At 39.2% G+C, this 25,346-nt stretch overlaps 2 long non-coding RNA genes across 3 annotated transcripts in view; both read right to left on the bottom strand.

Annotated features, from left to right (window-relative positions):
- LOC115945334 (uncharacterized) overlaps positions 1-9,791 on the bottom strand; it is a 166,942-nt gene extending 157,151 nt beyond the window's left edge. For both annotated transcript variants that reach the window (XR_004079690.2, XR_004549511.1), the window contains exons 1-4: positions 9,137-9,791; positions 6,734-6,877; positions 6,310-6,387; positions 5,914-6,115 (exon numbers count right to left, since the gene is read on the bottom strand). This is a non-coding gene — a long non-coding RNA (uncharacterized lncRNA). The remainder of the gene's footprint in view (positions 1-5,913; positions 6,116-6,309; positions 6,388-6,733; positions 6,878-9,136) is intronic.
- A 1,748-nt stretch (positions 9,792-11,539) lies between these two features.
- Positions 11,540-25,346, bottom strand: part of LOC115945335 (uncharacterized) — a 43,205-nt gene continuing 29,398 nt past the window's right edge. The window contains exons 2-3 of the long non-coding RNA XR_004079692.2: positions 12,659-12,839; positions 11,540-11,569 (exon numbers count right to left, since the gene is read on the bottom strand). This is a non-coding gene — a long non-coding RNA (uncharacterized lncRNA). The remainder of the gene's footprint in view (positions 11,570-12,658; positions 12,840-25,346) is intronic.

Here is a 25,346-nt window from a genome sequence, read left to right on the forward strand (position 1 = left end):
TGCCCCTCTACTCTGCTCTCGTGAGATCTCACTTGGAGTATTGTGTTCAGTTCTGGTGTCCTCAACATAAGAAGGACATGGTACTGTTAGAACAAGTCCAGAGGAGGGCCGCAAGGACAATCATGGGACTGGAGCACCTCCCATATGAAGACAGGCTCAGAAAGTTGGGGCTGTTCAGCCTGGAGAAGAGAAGGCTGTGTGGAGACCTAATAGCAGCCTTCCAGTATCTGAAGGGAGCCTATAGGGATGCTGGGGAGGGACTCTTCATTAGTGACTGTAGTGATAGGACAAGGGGTAATGGGTTGAAACTTAAACAGCAGAGGTTTAGACTGGATCTAAGGAAGAAATTCTTTACTGTTAGGGTGGTGAGGTGCTGGAATGGGTTGCCCAGGGAGGTAGTGAATGCTCCATCCCTGTCAGTGTTCAAGACCAGGTTGGATGAAGCGTTTGGTGATACGGTTTAGTGTGAAGTGTCCCTGCCCATGGCAGGGGTGTTGGAACTAGATGATCTTGAGGTCCTTTCCAATCCTAACTATTCTATGATTCTATGATTCTAAATACTAATTAAACTCTGGTGCTTCTTCTTGAACTTAGGGAGGGACACAGATGCTCACCACTTTGCAGATTTCCCCTTATTGTAGAGACAGAGTTGAACAAATAAAAGTATGCCCATTAAACATTTGTAAAACTTCATTGTTCTTTACAAAGTTTTAGCGTAGCTTTGACAAAGGGGGATAGAGCGGAAGGCTGTTAGGCTTTGGCTGGAAACCCGTATTTCAGAACAATGCTAATCAAACTACTAATGACTGTCTCATGGATAAGCATGGCCAGCATTGTTCTTTGCAAGAAAATGTACCACCATTGCAAAAAGACTCTAAACCAGGATTCTTTTGGCTACAACTGATGGTGGAACATGTTGGTCAGTAACACCATTCTGTTAGGGAAGGCCTAGTGCTTTGGATATTTACCTGAATATCATTGGTGCCTCCTCCAGCAAGGCCGCTTTTTGCCAGCCTTGCTTCCTTCCAAGAAAAGATGATAAACTGCAAGAATAACTTTTCAGTGCCAGCTAAATGAGCAACAGGTCAGCTCAAAGTATAATAACTAATAAGCTCTAATCATGATAATTTTATAGGACATTTCTAAACACCCAAAAATTGTGCTTCGTGTATAAGCTGCTTAAAACGGTATTTAAACAAACTTATCTACTGCTAATACCAATGCTGACATTGGCCTGGATTTATTATGCATTTTCAAAGGTCATTAATATTGTCATCACCAAATCTCCAGCATTCCTCAGAAAACAGAAAATCTTTGTTTCTGATATTTGCTTTGATGTCCTTTTTTTTTTTTTTTTTTGCAAGCACTTTTTACCCTCTGTTCTAATTCAAGCCAGAAAGAAACTACGTATATTCTGAAACCTCAGACATCCCACCAGGCATGAGCTCAGGTTTTTAAGCAATCTTCATCTGCTGTAAGTTCAAGCTATTTTGAATGTTTATAGGAAGACTTCTAAATGCAAATTACTTGTGCTATCAGAACACTTGGTGTTATGAAGAGAGAATACCGAAATGAAAACACTTGTCATTTTTCCATGTGCACTCTCCATCATACTGACATCATTCCTTCATTCTGCGGCATATTCAGCCCACCATTATCATAGCTTAGTGTCAAAACAGTTCCTGGGCTTCCCTTATTCACTCCAGATACAAGGGAAGGAAACATTATTTCTCCTGTAGAGACCCCATCTTGATGTCCCTAATGAACACTTTCTAAGCCAGCTGGGGAGATCGCAGGAATGGTGGAAATGGAAGTGCAGAAGGCCTGGAGCACGTTGTAACAGGTCAAAGCACAGATGGTGGCATCAGGTTTCAGTAGCCTCACATCAGACTGCCTCTGAACACAGACCTCTTTATGAAAAAAATATGACTTATTGCCACACCAATAACACATTCATTTTATCACTGAAATTATACAATAAACTAGAGACACTGATGAGAGCTGTCATTGTGTGGGAACATCCCAAACAAGTAAGTTGGCATAATTACTCTCAGTACTGTGGTGACTGGCACTCACATCTACCTCCATTCTATTCTCTACCTTGTTTATAACAAGTAATCTTACAACAGTTTGAGTGGAGTGGCAAAAATATCTACAGAACAAGACTGGATGTATCCAATATTTACTTAAAAATCATTCTAAAATGCACTAAAGGTGAGATGAACAAAAAGGTGAGAAAATTTGGTATGATACTCTAACAAGACTTCAATAACTACAAAAAAAACCCCTCAGCCTTCTCAGGGAAATAGGGTTACAGCATATCAAATTTAAAAAGAAGCCCAAACAAATACTCCTGGTCACTTTGAAGAGTTTAATCCAAACATTATGCTATCACCAGCTAAAGACAGGATTCATTTTCTGGTGTGTTTCTTGGAACTAGGATGAAGTTGAAAATTAAATGCTCAACAGCTTTTCTCAGGAAGGGAACTTGAAGCCTAATGCATTAGATGTTCAATGAAGAGTTGTAACTGAGATGCCCACTTGACCACAGATCTTTGACTCACTCAACCAGTACTGGAAAAGGTATTATAGAACTTGCAGACTTGTACTTTGCAACTGTACATCCCATCCACCCAACTTTGGAAACATCCCAAGTAAAAGAAAGTAACCGCAATAAAGGAACATCTCAGCTTTCTTATTTGCTTTTTCTGAAGTGTATCTTTTGTGCAACTCACATGCTTTGCCCATAACATCCTTGGGAGCATTCAGGGTGGCTATAAGAATCACTGAATCTCTCTAGTGCTTGCCTTCATCCACTTGGCTGTCTCACAGGCAACCCAAGGCTCAACACACAAAATATGCATGTGAGAGTCTAATAAGCTCAAAAGGGAATATTTCAGCCATTTCTGAAGCTGCTGTTCTGGCAGCATAGCAGGTAAGGCAGGTTTTGGTAGTATATAGCATAGAAATATGTTATGTGTATTACAGAGTTGTTGTTCATGGAGAAGCAGAGGTACTGTTATTCATACCACTAAGCTTTTTTTATTGAGAAAAGTATCACGAGGCAAGAGAGCAGGAGAGTACAGGGCCACTTCAGCTAAAGCAAAAAGATAACACAAACCCTCAAGTAAAGCTCTAAATTAAAATGCATCCGTTGGTGTCTAACAAGTATAACATACATCCTACTGTATTCTATACCAACTGGAATTTTCTTCATTCAGAGGCTCCTGCTTAGACACATGAATATAGCTCTACATGGTATTAAATGGGGAGGATCACGCTTAAGGCAGAGGAACTCCACTGAGGCAGTGGTGTTACACCAGCTGCATTGTGATGTGAAAAAGACATTGACAACAGGGTCAAGCCTTGTGTTTAAATCAGTCCCCCACGGAAACCTTATGCATAAATAGCCAAGGATATAGCACATTAAATATTATAAAAATAATAAAAATGCCATGCTTTATTTTGTAGTTATCATAGCCTCTTTTTTGTCATTTGCCATGTGCAAGTCTGGAAGACCTTCTTTGTTCAGGCCAAGAAGGCTGGCATGAGGACAGGGAGGTGCCCGGTTGCTAAGTATGAGATCCAATTACTATTACTGATTGACTATTCTTTAAAGAGATCCATCTGTTTATTTTTTGGCATATTCAGAATAGTAGCTTGTTACATTTTTACAAGAATCTTCGTGATTCAAGGAAAGCAAAACCTCATGTAATGAAAGAAAAAGAGAGAATACTTATTAAGCAATCCCATCCATGCTGCACAACTTAAACATCCATCTCCAAAATGTCTTCAGCCTGTTCAGTTCACAACTATCATATTTCTTTGCTTCAGGGAGAATGGGTAGGAGGCTACTTATTTCCCTGCAGTTTCCCAAAATATGCATAAAAGTAACATCTCTTAAGTTCAGAATAAATCTTCTGTTCTTGCAAGTCAGTATGAAAGGCTGCCCTTTGTAGCTGTATTACAAAAAGCAGGTTCCTTCAGTCAAACTCCTCAGCTGCCACTGCAAGAACTTTAGCTGAAGGCAGATGCTTAGGTATGAAGCCAGGTTAGGACCAGTCTATAATAGTAGGTATCTTTGGATAACAACAGTTCTGAGCTGAGTGTGGAAGTATAGAAGATGCACTGCCAAAGGTCAAAAAGAAAGCCGCATCCTAACATAAAGACTAGGCCATTCTTCAAGTATTAAGTATATTATTTCCTGACAACAGAAAGGGGCTTATTCAGCTTGTAGTGTATATATACACACATATACATATAAGCGTTTCCAAATGCATTAAATAGCCAGGAGCATAATTTCTTAGTGAAAGCATCATTTCTTAGTGAAACCAATATAAAGTTATTCAGAATCCAGTGCTTCTGGTTTAATCTAACAAAGAACTAAACCTAACTGTTCACACTAATCAGCATTGCCTCTTCTTCTGGCTTAAATCAATATTACAAAAGAGTATATGCCTTCCTGATTTATAAAGCCAACTCTATTCTCAATTTTGAGGATGCATATTATCCATTGACAACATCCATGCATAAATATTTATATAGTATCTAATATACTATTTAAATAATGCAATGACAGGATGAGGTTGCAACAAAAAACCTACTTCTGAACTAAGAGACAGTGTGGATTCATAGACATATGTATGATCAGAGTAAAAGTTTAGTACTAAGATTAGGCTCCTGAGAGTTTGATTTTCAGGGGCAATATTATTTTCAACAAGTTCTACTATGGTACCTATCACTCATTTTAGGCAGCTGTAGGTTCAATATACTACCTGTATACAGCTGTAAACAGGTCAAGTAGATAATGCAGTTAAATGCCATTACCATTGACTTCCAAATAATTGCCTTTTTCAATTGCCATATAACTACACAAATGAGAAGCACTTATGTGGAGAAGTACTTATCCTATAGTCAGATAGAAAGATATTACAACTGATGTCGTATAAAAGCTGCTGAAATTTTCCTGTGTCTGCAGATGCTCCAAACTCACAATCACCAAAATCAGAAGCAAAAAATGCCATTGGAACAATTGATTTTAGCAGCAGAACACAAGCAGAACGCACAACACTTTTCAGTTTCAAAATGAAAGAGCAGTCAGTCACTTTCACAGTGCTCAAGAGGTGCACAAAACCCAAATCTCCTCTGCCTTCAACTGAAAACTGCTTGTGCCTGATGGAAAGCAGCACACAATCCTGCCTGCCATCACAAGCCTCCACTCCTGCTTTCACTCCAAGCACAAAGGGCAGCACCACAAGCTCCCGTTGCTCCCTATTCCACTGCCAAAATCTCTCCATTGATCTTCTACAATGCACTGGTGCTCTGTCAGTCCAAAAATAACACTGGTGTTATGCTTCAAATTTAGGATTTGAAACAATACAAAATGTTCTGGATAGCAGAAGAGTGCTACTGATTAGCAGACAGCAAGGAATGAATCTCTGAGTGCTCTATTACATGAAGGCTAGTACACAAGTAGGGCATTTAATTTGGTAATCCATTTGGCTAACAGGATATTCCACTAGCTGCTCTTTGTGTGCTGCCAATTTGCAATATGGGTGGAAGGAGGTCTTGGCACAGAAAACAGAGAAGACCTCTGGTTTCCTAGGCTGGAAGGGATGCATCTTTCAAAACTATAACTTGGAAAAAGATGTATCATTCCTCTCTGGGACTACAGAGAAGTGCTGATGCTTTGCAGAGGCCACTGCTGATTTCTCTAATTCAAAAGAGTGTTCCTGGTAATAGGCAGCTATACAGACACATTGCAGTGGAGAAAATGTATTTCCCTTCAGCTGTCTAGCAATGAAGACATCTTAATCCCAGAGACAGTGTTCATCAGTCTTAAGATGGACCTAAGTCTTTTAGTTACAATTGAAAAACTACCTTTAAAAAAAAAAAGAAAAGATAAAGATATACCTGATAATGAAAATGTATCTTAAAGTGTATCCTTAAGGCCATCTGAGCTTCAGAATGAATTGTACTGGAACTTAATGTGCTGAAAAACTCCATGAAGCCAGGCATTCCCACACAAGGCCATCACCATTTTTGATGGAAAATTTGTGATATAAACTGTTATGTGTAGCTGCATAAGTAAATCTCAGCTCTTCCTCAGATGAGCCTGAAACAACAGAGTAGAGCTGTTTGCAAGTATGAAAAACTGTAAACCTGTCACTGTTTTCAGAAAGACGAGAAATAGAAATTTCAGTTGTGGTCCAGCTGCATTACTCCCAAACAACACGCCAGAGTCATGTACTTAAAGAGAATACACTACAACTAAGGTAAATATGATAAAAAGCAGTTTCTAATACCTACTTTAATCGGGTGGTTCATTCCTGAGAATGAAGGACAGCACCTCTACCATGGGGCATCCTTTTCTTCTGGAGGCCAATGCTGTCTTACAAGAATATCTTGTTAGAAAAGGGTGCATCTGTTGTATCCGGATTAGAAATATCAGTACTTTGGTCACATATAAATTGACTTACATTTACTAACTAGAAGACATTGTACACTAGTGCTTGGTTGGATGAGGAGAGGGGAGAGCCTGCGAAGTGCAGGGCTGTTTTGGTTCCAGCCAGAAAGAAACCCCTGGTTGGTTATTAGATGACTTCCTTATTAAATACCTATGAACCAACCTCTCTTTACAGAGTTCTGAATACCTCAACTTCTATTTCTCTTCTCACACAAGAATAAAGCATAAGGACTTTTTCTGGAACAATTTGGCAGTATTTGTGCATACCTTACCCAGCCCTTCATGCTTCTATTCCACTACTCCATCTGCAGCCTGTAGAGCAGCTCCTTTGGCTACAAGGCAACTGGTGCCTTCCTTTCTTCCTAGCAGAACAGGTGATCCATTCAGTCAAGTCATGACAGCAATTGATTTCTAGGGCAATGCAAATATATACAAATATTAACATCGAAAGTAGGGAAAAAATAATACAGTGTTTGTTTCTAGGTATAAGAGCCATGCAGACTTCTTAAAGTGGGGTTCATTAATAACGCTTCACTAATGACATCAAATTTTGTCTCATCAACACAACCATGGTCATTAATTATAGAAAAATTATCTTTCCTGACATCTATGGGAAAGATCACTCAGTATGTGAATAAAATCAATTTCTAGCACACATGTAATTCTTATTTATTTGTTAACAAACTGTTAACCGATAATTGGCATGAAACGGTATGTATGTGGAAGTCAGAAACACAAAACACAGAACTATTTCAATCTCAAGTACCTGCAGAAGAATCCCAATTAAGACCATCACAAAACTCTTGCTGCTGTCTTGTTGCTGCAGTGGATGGAGATAGTTGTCTATAATCTATGTCTCTAATAAATCAGAAAGGCAACTAAAGAAGTCAAACCAAAGGAAAACCAGGTTTTGAAATTCTGGAAATGTGCCATTTTAACAATTTTAAACCAAGTAAGTCTTGGGTTTGCAGTTAAAATAATTTTCTTCTGTTCTCCTGTTGAAAATTTATGTAGTAATTCAAATATTTAATGACTTTTTAGTCCTCTCCTCCTTCTTTTGTATTTTTATCACCATGCTTTTTAGGACGTAGCTACAGATAGCCTTTAGGGGGACTAAAACTGAGGAGTTCATTCAACCAAGTCAACCCAAAATTGTCCTTGTAGGTTCATGAAATCAAATTATTAAACATTTATACCTCTACTTTACTAAGGCCTTTGCATGTCAAATAGATTAGTCACTGTTGATGTTGAAACTGTTACGGCAAACTGAGTTCTTGTTTTTTTTAAATAGGATAATATATTTGAAAAACTTAAGAGCAGTCAGAGGCCACTCCTTTGTTTCAGCATCCAGCTTTTCAAATCATCTTTTCTCATGAGCACAAGGCACAGTAGCAAGAGAAAGTTGAGCTTATTTGAATCAGCACAAGTTTTACATTTATCAATTTAAGACCAGAAAAGACTCCTTGATAAAGCCATCTGAATGCCTACATATGACGAGCTATCAACTTTCCTCTGGGCTCTTTTATCGTGCTCCATTCATTGCAGCTAAGTGACATGATGTGTTTGGCTAAAGCACATCTTACAGGTGGCCTTACAGCTGAGGGACAGCCAAGATATTTATTAAGTCACAACATGCATATATAGAAGTGAGCCATGAAGAAAGCTTAAGACATGCACAGAAACATAGGTAAGTAGTCATTTACTACAATCTAAAAGCTAAAACTCCACCTCTGGACACAAAACCATCAGCTTCCCTTGAAACAGTTGAAAAACTATACCATGTTCAGATCTTCTAGTGTTAGTTAGAACATCCCAACAATGCTGTCCTAGCTATGCTGCCAAACCAGCTCTGTGGGTGGAAGACATACTAGCACGGGGGTAATTCTCTTTTATGATTAATGAGATGGTTTAATCATATAGAAGGAATACCATTTATGACCATTGTGGTGATTGTCGGCAACAGTATATGCCATACATATACTTAAAGCCCTTTGTAGTGTGGGCTACAGGCCTTTTATCAGAGAAACTGTTAGATAGAATGATAAAGGTGATAGTTGAAAAACATCATGAAATAGCAAGGCCTTTCTTCCAAGCATGTAGGAAAGCAACACCATGCATGCTTACTTGTTTATACACTCTTCCATGAGTGGAAGTACATGAACTGAAGTACACTGAGGTCTTTGGGGGAAAATGGTCTCCTTAGTCCTCAAAAAGGGAATTCCAGCATTGTAAAATTGTGATAGAAATATGACTTCTAGTGACAGAAACATGTAGAAACAGTACTACAGTCTGTAATTTTTTTTTTAATATTTTGGGATAATCTAGCCCAAATCAGGAGATGGATTCAGATTAGTGCTATGGTCATCCCTACTCCTAAAGAGTTCTTTGTCATGGTATCTGTGAAATTACAGACCTATAGCTCTGAAGGCTAGAAAGGACCACATGGAATATCTCATCTTCCCTTCTCATTAGTACAATCATATAATTTCACTCAGCTGAGACTCCATTGTTTGCTAAAGCATACCAACCAGTCTCACTTTGCAGTCTTCAAGAACTAGTAAGCTCATTGTTCCTCTTAGTGACTTGTTCCAGTGGCTTATAACTTTGTTGTTAGCAACTGAGTGTAACACCATTGTAGGTAACAACCATAACTACTGAGAATAGCTCTACCTGTTTAAACGATGGTACTGGAGATAATGAATACCTTCCTCAGGAGATCTGTTTATCATAAAAACAGCAGGGCTTTAAAAAGTATTTTTGTAAAGCAGCTACTACTTTTTTGAACTTTTCACACTTATTTCTCATCAGCTTTCTGTACTTTCCATGCAGCCTTTCTTCATGATAGAATGGAAGCCTTCTTCTCACAATAACAATGACTCACTGCTGAAAATTCATGAGAACTCCTCTACATGCATAAAAAAAGGGAATAAGAAATGTAAATACTCTTTGAGATGCCACAAAACACATTTCCAGATAAAATAGTAGCTTGTATTTTTGTAGACCTTTTCATCTTCAAAGCATTGGTCATGCATTCATCATCAGAAAAGATGACTGATACTAAACATCATAAAAACAGTTTTACAGAGGTTCTGCTTCACCTTCCCTGTCAGATTTAGCTGCTGCAGTTCAAGGGGTGGAATGATTGTCAGACTTAGCCCCTGTAATGCACCATACCTTAACAAATACATGGCCAGTAGAATCTTTGGAAATCTCACTCCCTGGAACAGGGTTAGGTTATGGAAAGAGTGTGTCAGACAACGGCTGACTGCTAGCATCTATTAAGACCAGGTGGTCTTACTGGGTGGGCTACAACCCTCTTATCGGCCCTTCCTCTGTAAATCTGTACATTGAAGCTTTACTCTTATAAGTTCTGAGTCCTTTATTAGAAAGGTAAGGCTCAGCAGCACAAAGGATTAGCCTTTATTGTCTCACTCCTGGCCAGGCCTGTTTGAAGGGCCTTTTTTCTGTAAGAGGTACTTATTGAACACAGAAGTCCTGTGGAGAATAATTCCCAGAAAACACCCCTACATGGCAACGGACCACAGTGCAGAGACTCCTGAGGAAACCTGGCAACTGAGATAGTCTCACAGCACATTGAAGCACTAGCCAGAGAAGCTGTTAAGGTCCCAGAAGCACCTGAGCTATGTTTTTATGACCTTACACCCAACCAGATCAGTCCTAGCTCTGGTTTAAAGTCATCTTAATACAGCTGTACCAATTCAGTGCCCATTCCACTATGACTGCAGCACCTCCATAACAGTGACACGAGGCTGGGAGCTGCCTGCTTCAGTGGACTGTTTGAGCAGTCAGTGCTTCAGAAATGAACACACAATAATGCTGAAAAGGAAGAAAGTAGTTTAAAGTTTTACATTTATCATCTGTTACACTAAGAGAGAGGGAAGCCTAAGTTTGATTGATTTGAACAAATTAAGCAATTCAAGCATCTTCTACCTAATTTTAGGCCAAGCAATATTGCAGAAATGCAGAAGCAGCTGATAAATCAAAAGCAGAAAATTAGGAATTAAAGCCCATTTCAGGCCTTCCATCTTTATTATCCTTCTTTACGTGCATATGGTAGGCGTTCAACACTTTCCATGTCCATCTGATATTCCCTGTGCTTCAGGAGTTGTAGGACTGTAGTTATCTACAAAAGGTAACCTAACAGTTTCCTGTGACCAAGACTTAAATATGTTGTTACCAGCTGGTTCCTGGATAAATTGAGACCAAGTCTTGGCTTTAAGTGATCAAATTTATTTTAAACTACTTGCTCACAGGGTGAATTCGTGTATAGAGAGAATTCTGGCACAATATTTTATTACTGACTTATGGCATATGAATCTTTTTTTTTTCTAAACCAATATTAAAACCAGAACCTATAATACACCAAATGCAGACTGCATTTTTTAGAAAGCTGATACCAAACGTAACAGCAAATGAGCCCTATGAAAGGCTAAAGTTGCTTTCATATAAAATATTTTCTACCAGGAAATAGAAGTGTTGAACTAAGCATTTAACTTGAAAGAACTGTGCACAGACTCCAACGGTTGCATTAGCCTTTAAAATAAAAAGAAAACACAAAGGTTTTTATGAGCATATGGAGCTCTAGTTTCATAAAAAGGGTATTATGAAGACAAGGTAAAAAGAATTCCAGTGCTTTGGGTGCTTCTTTCAACCTTCTAACAGCTTCCTCCCTGTGCATCAGCCATTCTAGGGTGAGGTTTCACAGTATGGATGAATTCATCTAACAGTGCTGCTCCCTTCACTTCCCCCTGTACCCTTCCTTCCCTGTCATGCAGGCACATTCCCTTCTTTCCACTTTCTCTGATTTTCATGTGCTTACTTGGAGAACCAAATTGGGTTACTAAACCAACAGAAAACTATTCATGTTTTATTTTGCTGAGTGAATTTTCCACCAGCTAGAAAAGTAAAACAGCTCTAGGGGTGATACAGAAATCAGAGCTAGTGCACAAGAAGCTATGACTGAGAACGCTACTCCTAGATTTTCTTAGGAGACTTCAAATCCTTAAAGCATCCATTCTAAATAATGTGCTTACCTCTTACAAATACACTTACCACTCAATTATGGACATGCTGTGCTAGGTTCTGCAAAAAAAAAAATGAAAGAAAGTAATCAAACCAGATAGATTTATCACAGTGACAACAAAGATTAATGGCAAACTGGCACACTGTAGAGTGGTTACCCATTCTCAAAAGCAAACATTCTCTGCTTTGGGGGAGTGGGGAGGAAGCAAAAAATCAACTTGATATAGTTTCACTGACTTTCATTGATTTTGGTTCCTTCTTGGGGGGCAAGGGAGGAGCAGCTATTCAGATGAGCCTGACACACATAGCTGCTGTTGATTTGCCAGATTCCAGTGTCTTCAAGTGTGACACAGCATAATCATTCAGCTTCTGTATTTAAAAACAGAAATGATTTAATCTGGCTCGCTGCCATCCCACTTGCTGACTGTTGACACCATGTAAATAGTGCGTAGCTGTGTGACCACACTACTTTCTTGCCACATGCAGAGAGAAACAGACAACACCTACTATTATTATAAGCTATATCTTAGATACCCTGGAAACATGCAAAATGAACATAAAAATCCATTCAAACTTGTGGTGATCTCCAGCTCCGAAGTTCTTCACTGGGACTCAAAATGAACCTCCACATTCACACTGTGATTAAAACCAGAGATTGCTGATTTACATCTGACATCTTTTAGAAGTCACCCTGCTAAGACTGTTGATTGATAACTGATCTGTTAACTGACACAAGAATTTCCATTCGCAAGACTTTTCTCTGTACAGTGCTGACTGAAAAGTCCACCAATTTAGAAGGTCAAAGACCAACAAAAACCCAGTTCTAAGACTGCAAAATTCTAAGGATCTAATTACTATCAGACACTGCTCTCTGCTAATGTTAGCTGGTCTGCTCCTACTCTTCTGGTTATGCATGCTTATTAAACCAAAGTAAAATTGCGGGTTTCACTGGGGAGCACTGTAAAGCAAAGATAGCACATCTGATATGTCACCTGCTTCTTACATGACTGTCTTTTAGCATTTAAATGCCATACAACCTCAGTTAGAGACTGAAAGCAGACAATAAATGCTGCTTTTCAGAGAGGATGTAACAGGATAGGAAATTATTGTCTCTATAACTTGTCCCCAAGTATCATTACATATACTCACCTCTTTAATCTTGTGACTATCAAGCAGAAAAAGCAATTGACTATATTTTTACTTTTCCATGGCATGGTATTGTATAGCATGGCAACAGCAGAAAACTTGCTCCTCCTCTTCATTTCATTGAGCCTATGTTGTCAGAACAGGACCATGATATGGTTCTTCTTGTGAAGACACACAGGAATACCTGTTAAGTCAGGTGAGGCAACAAAATAGAACAAATGATGAAAAATAAAAGTTGAGTTTTAGAAGCTGATGGCTGTATTGGTGTGGAGACCTAGCTTCAGTCCTCACTCTGTGCAAGCACAAGAGAATTGTACCTATGCAGTTCCCTTTAGATTTAGGTTCCTGAAATAAAAGAGTATCTGTCTTCAAACCACTGAACTGTGCAACTAGATCCTAATTTCTCAGGGAAAATCAGATACACAGTTCAAAGTGCCTTGCCTAAAAGAATTCATTTAGAAACTCTGGAAACCAGCAAACTTAAAAAAGAAAGAGAGGAATTCTTTTTTGTTCAGCTCCTATGAGACAGTCAGAGCACACAGAATTTTGGTTTCTTTCCACTCAAGGATGAATACATTGGACAAAATTCTGAACTTGTTCATATTGTTCAAAAGAATCAGCAATTTGAGAGTCCCAGACTGAGACCAATTTTTTGTTTTCTCCATTTAGAAGATTAGGAATCTTGTGGTCTCTTTTCAAAGGAATGTCTTTGTCCCAAAGTTTGCCTTAGAGATTTACTTGCACTATGTTATTTAGAACAGAAAAGAACACTGGAATGACTTCCTAATTTCTTCAGTAAATCTGTTCTCAATCTAATTTATTCCAAGCATTTTTATAAACAGTTTCTTAAATTATGTTCTACTCTGAAGCTCTGTAATTACATATATACACACATACATACACACACACACACACACACTGGGCAAACTTTCTCTTGACCACAACAAATGTGCAGTAACTCCAGTAAATTGAGAGAAAAAGTCTTGGGAAAAGAGTAGGTTGGCTGAGAAGATAACTTACTGCTGAAGATACGGTTTCTGTTCTGAAAGTTGCTATGGGCAATGTAGGTGCCTCTCCCACAGAAATGAGAATGTCTGCCCTGTAGAGGTTTTGTAGTTTTCCTTTTGCCTGGGGTTTGGATTTCACAAGACTGACTACAGTGTCCTTGTCTAGGAAACACTGGGGTTAAGCCAGATGGTGAGCAAATGTGCAAATTGTAAAGAGTGAAAACTGGGAAAGGGCAGTGGCTGAAAACCAGGGAATGAAACCCAGTGAACCAGACAAATGGCTGAAATCTGAAAAGTAAAAAAAAAGTTATGAGGTGGCATGATGAGGATAATGAAATATGCTCACTGGAGGCAAAAACCTGAGGGTTTTTGAGGGAAATGTCAAATGCATTTGGACTTTTTTTTCTAAAGCCCATTCAAAGCTGATTTCAGCAAGGTTTTCTCTCTCCCTCCTCAATGGAAGTCTTGTGAGAATTTCATTAACTTCAGAAAATTCCTCTAAATTCTAAATTCTCTACATTCATACCTGTATATGTAAGCGTAAATTAATTACTTCCAACAAGTCCAGAGCTGGACAAACAACAAGTAAAAAGAGCACAACTTGCACATTCTTGCTAAGAGCTAGCTCAGCAGTCAGCATGCCTGAATGGTCAGCTATAAAAGCTCCCGTTGCATGATAACCTGATTTGACTGTTTCCAAATGTCCTCTTTGACTTAAAATGCACAGGTAAGTCTCATCTTTTGTGTAGCTGAAAGTGTGTCAACACCAAAAGAGCAAAACCTGGGTAAATGTGATCTACCAACTGCAGGAACAAGTCTTCTCATAGAATATTCTCTCAGAGATTCTGCCACATTCAAAGGCAAGGTCTTCCAATGGTGAATATTTCTGGCATCTTATCTGATGTCCCTATTGACAAACTTGAGCACATGTGGTTTCACAGAAACATTCAGAAGAGATGATGGAGGTGATGAGCAGCACATGCAGGACCTGTTTCCTGTGATGGTTGAGAAGCGTGTGCTGGGTGCTGGGGCAGCAGTGAGAGCTGTGGCACAGTCAGTGACACTGCTGGAGCTGTTGCAAGAAGCTGCGTGTGAGGGCACAGGATGTATATGAGCCCAAACAGAATCCAGCAGCAGTTCATTGCCTTGCTTATAAGTCATGTTGTTTGCAGACCGGTTTCAAGTGACATATAAAATACCATTTTTTTTTATACACAAAATGGTTATTGCCTTATCCATGCAGCATTTTGAACATTTTCTGTGATGAACAGTGCCCAATGTGCTTTATTTTCTACTATCAACATTTAAATTTTCACATCTAAAAAGCAAGCACAGTTCCACACAGAAGTGTAATCTCTGCCTGATTCTTTACAGTTCCAGCACTACACTGTTCATTATTTCTTTACTTTGGCTAATGTGGCTTGATGGCTTCACCCTTTGTTTTCCCTTTTCGGCTGTATACATCAGATAGCAGATGTTCATACTTCCCTTCCATCATGTGACACATCTTCATAATGCAGAGTGACAACATGGCAGACTTACTTTTGTAAGGTTTTAGTTTTGATCTACCCTAGAGCATTTCTTAGAAACTAGCACTAATTTTACAGTATAAGTTAAGGAATGCAAGGTCTGAATGGTCCTATGCTGCAAATACTGAATTCTACATTTCTGCAGAAAATCAGTACTCCCTCAATCAGTATGAAGATTCATTTGTTATTTAAGGCTAATCCTGTTTCTGAAACAACCTCTTTAAAACAGTATTATCTGCTTCGTCTTTGTGCTAGCCTGCTGTCTCTGATATGACTGAGGCTTTGGAAGACACTGCTGTGAAAGGAGAGTATGCTTGCAGCAGTGTACATGAAAGCTAACAAACTTTCATCTGTCTTCTTTTTTATAGTAGGTGCTGGCATAAACAATGGGGAAATCAGAGGTTTATTGAGGCTGCATTAAAAAGTAGTGAATCAGAGTTTCATTAAAAATTTGTTGAGGGTGCTAGGCTGTAATTTTAAAGGTGTTCAGTGTTCCAGATAAATGCATACTAAGCTTTCTGTCAAAAGCTTAGGCACCTCCACTCCACTTACTCCAGCTCAGAGTGAGCGCTTTCAAACTCCTCAAAATTAGTAATAGGCAACTATTTGAATGTTAAAGTTCTAAATACCTTTAAAATTCTGAACTCCAGTTCTTAATGAACTGTGGTCTTAGACTGTCAGCTCAATTCAGTCTTAAACACTGTACTGTATGAGTGCTACTTACCTACCTACTAGAACTAGATCATTACAACCCATCTGAACAGTACCTCAGAATAAATGAGTGAGAAATAACCCTCTTGGCCTGTACTTGAATTTGTGACATAGAGGTAAAAAGCTAACTATACCATTATAATCATCTTGATCCTCCTGTCTTACCATTCTTCATACCTCTCATACAGCATGGTGTTTCCTCAGGCTTGTACTGAGTAATTTCATAACATTTAGAAAATTGCTAGGAAGAGGTGTTATGAAAGAATTTTTAATTCTAAGAGCTATTTTTTATTTGAAAGAGGCACTTTTTTCTTTTTAATTTAAAGAAAATATAAAAACATTCTGAGCTAGGATCGATATGTCTGAAACTGCAGCAAAGGCTACACACATCAGTTCAAAAAATCCTTATTTGTTTAAAGTTGTTAGCAATACTTTTTCTAAAAGACAGAAAAATTCATCTTTTTAAATTATATCAGTGAAACTTTTTATAGAAGACAGAAGAATTAGTCTTTTAAAATTATATCAGTGAAATATGCAGCAAGACAAAGTGCTTTCCTTTTCCATTCCAACTAAATCATACACTATTTGGGGTAGAAATTTGACAGGGAACTCTGTTGGATTATTCCTACATTGTGGCTGGGCTGATTTCTTTATACTTTTTTGATAGATGGATGTCTAGCAGAGCCCTGAATATCTTCACCGGTGCTGATTCCAGAGTTTTGTTTGGCAGCTGGTTTACTTGGCTATGAGTTCTTATGTTTACAGACTTTTCCTTCATATATAATTCTAATTTTCCCCTCACAATGCTTAGGGCCAACTTTCTTTCTTCTTTCTTTCTTGTTAACTACTGAGAATAATCAGGTATCATCTCCTTTTCATTTCCTTTCTATTGTGGACAAAAAGAGGTTGCTTTAAACTTCCTGGAACTAGTGTGATTAATTCTCTCAATTTACTGTTGTCCTGTGGGCCTTATTTTGCCCCTACCATCACTTTTCTCACAGAGCTTAAGATTTAGCCAATTTCTTTTAAATGCAATATCGAAAAACAGTTACAGGACTTCAGCCCATGACCATAAATAACCATAAATAAGACTAAAGTTCTCATTGTGTATATTTCTATGGATTACGTTGTATAAATGGTTACACTAGATGAATATCTAGTGTACCTTCATCATCCACTAGATGAATGTCTAGTGGACCTTTCATCAGAGTAGAAAATGTAACAGTTTGTAGAGCTGAAAAATATCAGTGCTGCAAAAAGAACAATGCTTATCATTGAGACAACAGTTGAGGACACTACTTCTAATCAGCAAAAAGATGAAACAGGATGTTCTTTCAAACAAGTCTGCTAGCAGTTTCTTCCTCGGTATGTGCACACTTTTGTGCATTCCCATCCTAGATGCCCAGGCACAGTCCTGGCACAGTCCAGAACATCTTTACTGGATAAGTTTCATTAGGTACATTAGAACAGAGATGTTCTTTGGTGGACCTAGCCCTGTGTTGGTTATTCATCGTCATTATTTCAATTATCATTAAATCAAACATAGTAAGTACCTGATAGCTTCTAGTAATTCCACTAAACAAATATTTGCCCTAAGTCTCTGCAAGCAACTGACTACAAGTGCCTCAACCGATCATTGCAGCTTCATGGATCAAGCGACAGGATGTATGAACACACACGGAAAGACGAATCACGGTGGTATGACTCTGGGAGTCGCTTCTATTAACAGGATGAGCACTTGGTTGAGAGTGTGTTTATTCAAGCTTCCGGACACATCTCATTCTCATCAAACATGCTCATATGACTAGCAGGATCTGTACCAGAGTGTCCCCCATGCAGTCATTAATCTAATTTGCCAAGGCATTCTCACACTACTAACTTGGCAAACATCTTCCTTGTTACCATGTAATCTTTCATGTTTTGTCAGTAGTTACACAGCACCAAATATGCCAAGACCATTCAAATAATTTTGAGCATTTCTCTAGTTAATTCCAACCATGAAAAGTAACTCAGCCAATTCCAATTATAAAGGAACTGTTTCATCTGGGCATTCATTGCTTACAGTGACTACTAAATAAGTTGTTTTAGTGTAGGATAGTTATGGCCGCTGACTAGAAAACTGACAATAGCCTCAGTCCTGACCTTGTTTGCCAGATAGCTTTTAGCCACTTTACCATTTCCTCTGAGCTGTGAACTCTTTAACCCCCGCATGTGCATCTGGATCAGGGTATTCAAGGAACCTTTGCTTCTGCATCTGACCGTTACCATATTATCAAGTTCTTCCTTTCACTATAGGGCTGTCACTTTCAGGACGTGGGAAATGTGGTTCTTTTTTTAAATAAAGGAAGTCTGAGTAATTCCATAAAGCCACAAAGACCAAAGACTGCACACTCATTTATTCCAGCACCTTACAGCATTTCGGCTTTTGAAGTTCTGATGTCAAAAATAACCTTATTAAAAATCACAGAGGTTTTCAAGCAACCAGGTCCATCCAGGAGAATTGTTTTCCTAATACTGAGAACAAGATTCCAAAATCAGAGTACTGAACTTGGAACTTTTCTTGAGGCTATAAAAGTTTGTTGTGTCTCCATCTGTTTGCTCAATAATTTGATACTAAGCGTTACTACATTAGACATAATCATTCAGCAACATTGCTTCCAGGCTGAAAAGCCACTAGATTCAATCTAACATTGAGAAAAGTTCTGTCTTGCTTGAACTTCTGTTTTTTAATTTAGATTTGCATCTTCTACTGAATGATACCTGTAGGATGCCAAATACCTAGTTTGCTATCTGAAACCTGCAACTGCAGTCTTTCATAGAAGTAGTCAGACAAGCCTGTTCTCTGGTGGAACCATTCCCATTCATGTGCAGTCTACAGGAATGCCACTTAGAAATCATTCCAGCATAAAACATTTGCATGGACATTAGGACCTAGCAAGACATCAGGAGACCAGTTATCATTCAGGTTTATCTGTTTTAGCCAGTACCAGAATACTGAAACACAGGCCAGAGCACGGTGGCTGGAGTTCAACAAAAATAAAGTACGATGAGCTTGAGGAAGCAACTGGGGACTGTCTGCATAGCTGTAACCAGCCCTCTGGCCATATGAGCTACCCACATGAGTCTTCCAAAGCAATAGGGTACCCACCACAAACTTTAGGAAGATGTATGAGAGATGCAGCATCAAACGGGGAGGATAGTCCACTCACCATGTGTCCATAGACAGATATGTAGATGCTGAACTTGTCAGGTCCTGGGACAACCTGCCAGTATACATTTCAGCAGCAGAGATGGAATAGATACCATGCTGTTCCTCACTTGCTGACCAGACACCTTGCTGGGGGGCTTACAGTGCTCTTGAGAAGGGATGGTCACTGCTATGGTCCTACTGAGTCAACAGCCTGTTGTCTGGTATCTGAATAGTACTTGATCCTACTTCCATATTACATTTAAGGGCAGTAAGGGTTTTCAAACTAGAATCCCTTATTAAACAGAGGGAATAGACATAACAAATATATAAAAAAAAAACCAAACTTCAGTGCTTTCGGAGGTTCAGGGATACTGGACCTTGTCATCTCCAGACTAAACCAGTTAAATATGGTGACATTTCAGGCATGAGCTGATTTTTTGACACGGCTTTGAGGATGGTGGAAAGTATGTTTTCAGGTGGATCAAAGGAAGCCAACTAAATTAATTGCCTAAATGCTTCCTGGTACAGCTCAGGAGAATCAAGTTCTAAACTGAGTGAAGTGTCAGGGAGACTGGAAACCTTGTTAATATGGAAACCTACATGCAGTTACTAACTTCAACTGCTGACAATAGTTTAAATTCACAAAGCTCTTTATAGATGGGATTTTTACAGAGTTTAGTCTAAACCTAACTGACCATTTAAGTCTATGGTAAAATCTCACTGGCATCCACAGAAGCAGGCAGAGACCCGATGGAGATCTTTTTCATACACCTCAGAGGCCTCATGCAGCTGGTGAGTGAGCTAAAACACATGAGGAAGAAATAATTTGTTCTAAGCCACAGAAAACCTGTGTGTCAGAGCTGGAGACTGGGCTCAGAACTGTTGCTATTCTGTTCTTCTCTGTGGCATGGGAAAATTTCACTGAGTTTTCAAGTCCACAGGGCAGAAATGATATTGTCAGTGACTTAAAGCTGCTTGAGTTGTTTATGAAGAAAAGTAGCCACAATTATAGTTGTTGCTCTACAGTTTCCATTTCCTAACTACAAAATGGAAGATGATTCTACTTTTAAAGCCTCAATTCAGCTTAGTCAAGCTAAGTTTAAGTGCTTAATGCACTTGGAGACCATAAGAATTGTAAAAAACCTAGAGTGTTTCTTCAGAACCTATCAGCTGTAATGGTCAAATATTTAAGGAAAAAAAGCAAAACTCAATAGACATGACAGAAGCATGCAGGAAACATCTGAAGTTTCCTCACTGTTTCATATCACAGGAATCAGGGAGACAAAGAGCTGCTTCTCCCTGAAATGCTCAACATTCTCTCTGGAAAAAAGGCAAAGTATATATAGGTACAGACCTGATTTTCAGTGATCTCTGACAAATGTCAGTTCTGTGGGAAAAGGAGGAAACAGTGTATAAAATAATGGAAAAAGGAAAAGGAAAAGCAGACACTAGACAGTGACCAAATGGCACTGAGGGGGATTTCAGGAAATATGTTGGGTTTTTTTTTTCCAGTGTTACATTCCAAGATATTTTTAAATCACAGATATTGAAACAGATTCCCATGCTATTCTTAATCAGTTACAGTAGCCACTGAAGTTAGTGGTTCCTAATATGTGGCAAAAAATATAGTATTTCTAACTCAAGCCATGTCATGATGGTATTTTACCCACATTCCTCATGCTATTGTTGCAATTCCACTAATTTCACAGCATTTGATTCTTTCTGAATGTAAGAACATGGTATCTCTCTTTTTGATATTAACAGCAAGCAGTATAATCACAATAACCATGGTTCTTCTCATCCTCCTGTCTCAAGATATTTGATCCTTTACCCCTGACTTTGTAGATGGAGAAACTCCAACACAGAATCACAAGGAGTCAGCCAAGGGTAAACCTGCTGTAGGGCCTAGAATGGAAATATCAGCAGAAAGTATCACTTCCCAAACTTTATAGAGCCCATCTGGCCTCACACACAAAAGACGTACACTTCTAATGTCCTCCCTCTAATTCACACCACAGCAATGCTGCTCTCATGCATTGCTTCCTCACCCTAAGGTGGGATCCCAATCCGCCGGACACAGTCAGTACACAGCTCTTGTAATCCCCTTAGAGATCTCTGAAGAGGGAGAGCTGTCACCCACAGAGGCCAGGGAGAGGGATACTCCAACATGATCATTCCACTGCCGCTCGAGATTGTGCCTCTGGAGAGAAAGGGGCACAAGACACAACCCGATGTGGGTGCTCCCACACACAAGCTGTCACCCACCATGTCTGACATATGGCACATGTCTGCATCAGATTCAGATGTTAGGCATCCATGTGCATTGGGGTGGCACATTAGGCCTTATTAAAAAAAAATAACCACTATTAAAAGTATTATTCATCTGTGAGACACATGATTATTTAGTGAAACTTAGTATTTATCTAAAACATATTGAGATAACTCATATTAACTAAACCTACCTGATTTCATAAGCAACTTGCAACCAATATTAATACTTGAAAACCCACAGAATACTTCATTTATCAATGGAGCAACCAGAAAATTCTGAGAGAAAAGCTATAAAAAGAGACTTGAACTATTGAATGGCAACAGAAAGAATTTCTGAAAGAGATCCTGAAAAGCTTGCTGCAAAGATGGATCAAAGTATTTAAGAGAAACCATTCCTCTGCAGCTAATATAAACCAAAGCAGAGTGGCATAGAAAGTTTAAAACAAAAGTGCTGTCATTAGTGCAGCATTTCAGAAGCTGCAAACCCTTGAAGAGGTGCCATTTACAACACTGCATGGGTTTCCTCTTCTCCATCAACAGTGCTAGAAGTGCAAGCTGGCAAATCACACATGTCCCAGAAAATGAAGTCTGGGCATAACCAAGCATGGTTATAAAATGGAACAGAAAATGTAGTGATGGGTGAAAGATGTGAAATCTGGAAAAGTGGGATAATTATATTCCGGAATTAACATACCATTTTTATTTCCCTGAGGTTAGAGGTAAGAAAAAACAAACTACAACCTGACCAACAGTGGGGAAAGTCTCATTCCAGGACACAGAGGGATGGTTATCTGTCTCCTGCATAAAATACATCAGTGGCTAGCAAAGTACTGCTCACTTATCTGATGCAAGGCAATTTAAACATTTTGGCAAGACCTTCTTACGTTACAACAGTTATTAATGCATTTCAAATGCAAGTCTGACTTTTCTTAACCCGCAGTAAGAGTTCCTGAGAGCACAGTATGTACCTGCATTGAAAGTAGGCAGTTTTATTTCTATTAAAAACTGGAAATGCTAGATTTAAAAATAAACACTTGATTAAGATGTCTGATATTTGACCAACTTCACAACCACTGTCACAAATACAATTACAAGGATTTGGCCTCTCTTTTCCATGTACTATTTAGAAAATTTACTGAAATGAAACAAACCTTAAACTAATGGCACCCGTTGCCCTGCCAAGAACACCGATGTTCCAGCTCAGTGCATTTGTTTTCTTGCAAGGACGTCAGCAGTATATTTAGCACCAGGGTGGAAATAGGGGAGGTTAGACTACAAGACTCATATTACATATTGCGTATGTCTCGTATTCCCAGTCTCAGGCTGTTCCCAGATTTATGCTCTGCTCATTTGGTGGTTTCTTTTGAAGCATTTTGACAGCCAATTGTTCAATTGTTTCTCTGCCTAGAATTCAAAGCCAGCTTCAGTGTGATACAGTAGATGCACAAGGCAAGCCTTCCCCAGAAAGTCATGTTATTTTGCCAAAAGGAAGTGTTAGGGGTTTTTTGTTTGGTTGGTTTAAATCAACAAAACAGATGAAGCAGCAAATGAAAGGGGAATTAACTGTACATACTATGAATGTGATCATTTTTGCTGCATGTATTCAACTTAACTGCAATACACAATTACTCTGTCTGAGAGCAGTGAGGCCTTAGACACATACAGAATTAAATATAGAGATGCTGTTGAGATACTAAAAGCTGAGTTATTTCTGCTGATCACAGAGAGCAAATTACAATTAAATACACATTTTTCTAGGAAGTTTGACAAGGAAAAAACAGGAAGAGGTGGTTGTCACTGCTGTTTTACCTATGCTAGGGAAAAGCAGAAATCTAGTTGCTCTAGCTCTTACCGACAGAGCAATTGCACTCAGATTACAAAGCAAATTAGTGCTAACAAGGCAAATCAGGAAACTTGTTCTGCAAAGGAGTTCAAAGCACTGAAGTTGAAATGCCTCAGCACTGACTGCAATATCAGCCTAGCACTGGGGCAACTGCACCACTGCCAGCTGTTGTTGTAGCACAGTGGTATTTTTTGCACAAAACCAACTCCACAAACTAAAGATAGAAAAGCACAGGAAAAAAAGTTCACATGTAGAGCTCTAACTCTAGAAGAGAAAACAGGGAGATAGTAGAAGCAAAACAATGGTTTGAGAGCACTTTGCCTTTGATAAGAGGGTACCAAGAAGGACCAAAACCATGGAGGTACAGTGATAACAGCAGAGCACATCAAGAATATTCACAAAGAGTTGGACTTCTTCAACTGGCATAGGAGAGAGGAAGGTAACACTACTAGCCACAGTGTGGTCCTTAATGGGAAAAAGATGAAAAGGATCTCAGTCTACCACCCCTTGTGTTGGACTCAAAATTGGGATTTGTTATACCAGGGGACACAAACTGACAGGAAGGATGATGGTGGGGGCAGGAAATTGTCACATGCTACATTATGTCAGTACTTCTTTACTTCCTTACGGAGAAACTCTTTGATCCACGAAGTAACTGACTATTCTGGCTTTTCAGTCAGGCCTATCTTTACATGTGTTTTTACCAGTCTTTGCTAGTAATACATGATACTAATACTTCTATCTCTGAAATTCAGAGAAATGGCTGCCACCTGCAGTCTTAGCAGGTTCAGCAGTGTTGATGCCTTTCTGCTGTTCTAACTATAGTGGTATCTAATCAGAGGAGGGCTCTTCAGCACTAGTTTCTCCTGAACCCCGGCAATCAATTTCTTTTCACAAATGCTTTTCTGGTTGGCTGGTTTTATTCTGGGCCCAGTGTTAACTCCAGTTCTCCGATTCTCCTCTCTACCATCCTGGTTTTTACAAATCTCTCTTCTGTAACTTCTCATTATCCTTTCAACATGCAAAGTTTATCATTTACCAAACTGTGAGATTTCTTTCTTCACAGTTCTTCAGTATGTCCTCATCATAGAATCATAGAATCATAGAATAGTTAGGGTTGGAAAGGACCTTCAGATCATCTAGTTCCAACCCCCCTGCCATGGGCAGGGACACCTCACACTAAACCGTATCACCCAAGGCTTCATCCAACCTGGCCTTGAACACTGACAGGGATGGAGCATTCACTGCCTCCCTGAGCAACCCATTCCAGTGCCTCACCACCCTTACAGTAAAGAATTTCTTCCTTATATCCAATCTAAACTTCCCCTGTTTAAGTTTCAACCCATTACCCCTTGTCCTATCACTACAGTCCCTAATGAATAATCCCTCACCAGCATCCCTATAGGCCCCCTTCAGATACTGGATGGCTGCTATGAGATCTCCACACAGCCTTCTCTTCTCCAGGCTGAACAGCCCCAACTTTCTCAGCCTGTCTTCATATGGGAGGTGCTCCAGTCCCCTGATCATCCTTGTGGCCCTCCTCCGGACTTGTTCTAACAGTTCCATGTCCTTTTTATGTTGAGGGACCAGAACTGCACACAACACTTCAAGTCAGGTCTCACAAGCTCTACCACTGGATCAAAGAGCATTTACTTTTTATTCTGTGTGAGAAAAGTGCCTTTTGGTGTGAAAACACTGGGATTTTCATTATTCATAATTACCTGAGATCCTCATTGAGCAAAGAGCATTTATACTACTCTCTCCCAGCACCTCTCAACCTCTCTCAGGGCTAGGAATCCAGGCCGGACCCAACCATGGCTAATCCAAAGACAATTTGATGAGTTGGACCTATGGGTCTTCATTTAGGAGATTTTACTCTCCTCCCCTATACCAAAATGTCGGTGGTGGCATTTCACAACAGTCTCAGATGCAAAGAAACCACTGGCACAGGCATGCTACAGAAGCCAAGCTCACTCGTTCATTAGTCCAAGATCTTCTTTTAACTGTTAAATAATAAAAAAAGTTTGGGAGCCAGAATTTACCTAACAACAACATAAGCCAATATTTCCATGTGGTTTCTATGAACTCTGAATCCAGGAACAGCATTCAAGGATTTAATTGCACAAACAGCAACATCACC

Source organism: Melopsittacus undulatus, chromosome 3 (genome assembly GCF_012275295.1).
Source record: "Melopsittacus undulatus isolate bMelUnd1 chromosome 3, bMelUnd1.mat.Z, whole genome shotgun sequence".
Classification (NCBI taxonomy): Eukaryota; Metazoa; Chordata; class Aves; order Psittaciformes; family Psittaculidae; genus Melopsittacus; species Melopsittacus undulatus.